At 41.3% G+C, this 3,672-nt stretch overlaps 1 protein-coding gene and 1 long non-coding RNA gene across 5 annotated transcripts in view; one reads left to right on the top strand and one right to left on the bottom strand.

Annotated features, from left to right (window-relative positions):
* Pdzd2 (PDZ domain containing 2) overlaps positions 1 to 3,672 on the top strand; it is a 248,168-nt gene that overhangs the window by 240,120 nt on the left and 4,376 nt on the right. The gene's annotated exons all lie outside the window — the stretch shown is intronic.
* Positions 1 to 3,672, bottom strand: part of LOC104849120 — an 18,931-nt gene that overhangs the window by 3,322 nt on the left and 11,937 nt on the right. The gene's annotated exons all lie outside the window — the stretch shown is intronic.

A 3,672-nucleotide genomic window follows, 5' to 3' on the forward strand; every position in this document is an offset into this window, starting at 1 on the left:
AAAAAAAAAAAAAAAAATTACACCAAAGAATTTCAGTACCTAATTATACTACAAATAGAAACTCATTTAAAGTTAAAGAATATAATAACAAATAAGTAGGTCAACAAGTGATAAGGACAGTTCTCCTTAGCTAAGGACTGTTATTTTTTTCATTTTTTAAGTATGCAATAGTTACATTTATCATTGTGATCCTGCACCTTTACACGACAGATCTTGGTTCTCATTTTTTCCCCTTGTCTCTGCCCTCCCTTCACCCCCTCCACCCTCCCCTATTTACAAAGACTTTGTTTCCATTTTTTCCTTTTCTCATGTTAGGACTATTATTTTTAAATGAACCACCTAATTAGTAACCTGACAGTATATTTCTACAATTAGAGTAAATCTAGTGCCTCTCTCCACTTGTGACACAGTTTTAATAGGAAAAAGCTTTTCTGCAGTATACAGCTGTGCTAAAACAAAACAAAAAAACAGCTCTTTCAGCCTTCGTGCCATCTTTAAAACCTTCACAAATCCCGAGACCCAAGCAGAAGAAGGGGAAATTTGTAGGCTGAAGCACTAAAGAGGAAAGGTGAGGCAGAAGTCCAAGTAAATCACCAGCGTGTGTACCTAGAGTCCACTGGGGCAAAAATAAGCACCACCGAGCCCAGAGACTGTGTGCTATGTCTAGAATGTTTCCTGGTACATCTAGAACCACCCTCACTGCACAGTCACCAAGGTCACTTCTGAGACAGACACCCCACCTCCTACCAAAACCTTCTGTAGGGAACCTCTGACATAGCAGTTAGTTCTTGACAATAGAGCTATCAAGAATAACTCATCCTTCCTGCTGTCCCGGCTGAATTAAAAGTAAATAAATTTCCATGGATTGGAAGTGAAGCCCCAGTGATAAGCAGCGCTGCCACCCTGTGGTGCAAAAGCAGCAGGGCATGACAGCTGCGTAGTAAACTCTGGCATTTCAAAGCCCACCCAGGACCAGGACCGAACACCTCCAGAATATGTGGGGGACTGGAATCTGTAATGGGAAGGGCTAGACTTGCTTTTTCTCAATGGACTGGAGTTGACCTGGCTGTGCTTTATAACCCCCTAGACTTGGGGGTTTGCCAGCCAAGACAGGACATCTGTTCATGTTCACACAGGAAAGCGAGGACAGGCATGAATCGGGTGTCTGGACTTAACAGTACCAAGGTAGAGCGAGCCCTCTGCGCTTACAAAGTGAACTCATCGAGTTAACAGAGAACAGTGAGCCACACTAGGGCAAGCAGGAGGACTGGTGGAGCACTCACTAGGGACAGCTCCCCGGCTGCACAGCGCCTGAGGAGGTCCACTGCCAGCAGACCCTCTAAAAACTCTCAAGGAACATTATCCAAGAAATAAGACCAAGGGGGAACGCAAAGGAGCGGCAAAAATGTGTTTTAAAATGCAGAGATACACGTCCTCTTGGTGAAAGTGAAGTCAAATATAATTGGTAAATCAGTAAAATTTAAAAGGAGACTAAATTCCTACGAAGATGGAATTCCTAAAAATAGTGACAGAACAGAAGTAATTTAAAACATACCACAGGGAAGTAGAGATAAAAATTATAAAAGGGTGAAGAAGATAAGGAGTTCCACAAGGGAAAAACAAGAGGATATATTTAGAGAAACCCTAAGACTGAAAATTTTCATCAAAGACAAAACAAGGTGAATTTTATAAAACTCACAGCTTACTGTATCACAATAAAGTTCGAAAATATAAAGAATAATGTGAAAAACCTATCTGGAGACAGGGCCTTGCTATATAATTCATGCTGGCCTTGAAGTCACTATGGAGCCCGGGCTGGTCTCAAACTGGAGAGGGTCCTCCTCACCTCAGCCTCCAGAGTGCTGGGATTACCACCATGCCTAAAATGAAAATTTTAAATAGCTAGCAGAAAATTGGTATTACTCACAAGGTTACTACCATCAGGTTGACAATGTGAGTGCCAAAAAGTAACAGTAACACCTTTGGAAGACTCAGGGAAAATTCCTATCAGTTTAAAACATTGTACCCAGCTAGACTATCATCTAAGGTTGACAGGTAAATGGAAATATTTTAAGATGTACTCAGTAAGGAAGGTGGGGTTGTGCTCAGTCATAGGACATAAGGACTCCGTAGGCCGAAAAGCACACAGCCCAAAAAAGGTGTCAGAAAGCTGAGGCCTAGGCCCAGGGCTGTGGCACTGGCAACTCTGCCACCTGCAAAGCAAAGTACAGTGAAATAGACCTGGGGGCGCAGGGATCTGAGCTGCCCCCAGCGGGTGCTCCTACAGTCCTCTTTCTCATGCTTGCTCTAGCTTGGCTCACTGTTTACTGCTGTCAACATGATGAATTAACAAGCAAGGAGGCTTCTCTCTACCCTGAGAGTGTTAAGTCCAGACACAGGAGAAGCCTGACACCTTGTCACACCTGTCTTCTGCTTTCCAGTGTGGCCATGAGCAGTGCTGAGAGGGAACCTAGAGCTTCGTGCACGCTAGGTACTGGGTAACTTCTTGACCTCTTATCTAGAACATGGCCAGAAATCTCTGAAAACTTTTGTAAGCAGATAAAAAGAAGCATCTGTTCCAAAGACAGTGTTTTTAGGTGTTCTCACGGTTAAACTGAAAGCTTTTGTCTTTTGGGGTTTTGGTTTTTATGCTGGGAATAAAACCAGAGCCTCACACACTATCACTGACCTCACTCTCAGGCTAAGCCTGCTGCTTCATTCTTGGGAAGACATGCAAGTCCTCCTGAGTAGTATGTGGCTGGCCTCTCCCTTTACTCTTTTTTGGAGACTAGTGAATAGTTAAAGACTTTATCTCTTTACCTGTGTCTTACACTTAAATGTTTCTGTTCATCTCCTTGTACCTTTTAGCTCAGGTAGCAAAAAATAATACATCAGAACAGTTGGGCATTCCTAATCTGAAATCTGCAAACTCTGAGCATATGCTTAGAAAATTAAAGAATTCAGAGCACTTAGGATAATTCTGGACTAGGGATGACCAGTTAGTGAAATCTATGCAACTATCCCCAAATCCAAAATGTGAAATTCTTCTAATCCCAAGCATTTTGCATAAAGGATACTCAGCCTGCACTGATTTGTTGCAATAGGTCTAATCCAAAGCTGTCTGAATACCAAAGAACTAAACATCATACTTCGCAATTGTGTCCATGAAAAAAATTAGACAATAGTTACTTTAACCCCTGGTGAAACACCAACCATTAGAACATTGTTACTAGTGCAGTATACATGTTTGGACTGCTTTTAAAATATTTCTCCTTTACTCCTTTTACCAAGTTGCATAGAAGCAGCTAAGAAGAAAACAAAAGGTATAAAAATTAGAAATATAGCATACAATTTTCCATTGCTAACAAGTTGCATATTCTTCCTGATTAGAAAAAAAATATAGCTGGGCATGATGTTGCATGCCTGTAATCTACACTCAGCAGGCTGAGGCAGGAGGATTACTCCAAGTTCCAGGCCAGCCTGACTCCATAATTGTAAAGGCCAGCCTGAACCTCACAGCAAAATATTTTCTCAAAAAAAAAAGAAAACCTAATGCCAAGCCAATATGAATAGTTCACCAAAGCTGTTGAGTTCATAATCAACATATAGGGATCAGTAGAATTTCCTATATAGCAATATAGCACACACTTTAATATATATATAAAACAGTAT

This window comes from Fukomys damarensis, unplaced genomic scaffold, assembly GCF_012274545.1.
Source record: "Fukomys damarensis isolate Sample0158 unplaced genomic scaffold, DMR_v1.0_HiC HiC_scaffold_1, whole genome shotgun sequence".
Lineage (NCBI taxonomy): Eukaryota > Metazoa > Chordata > Mammalia > Rodentia > Bathyergidae > Fukomys > Fukomys damarensis.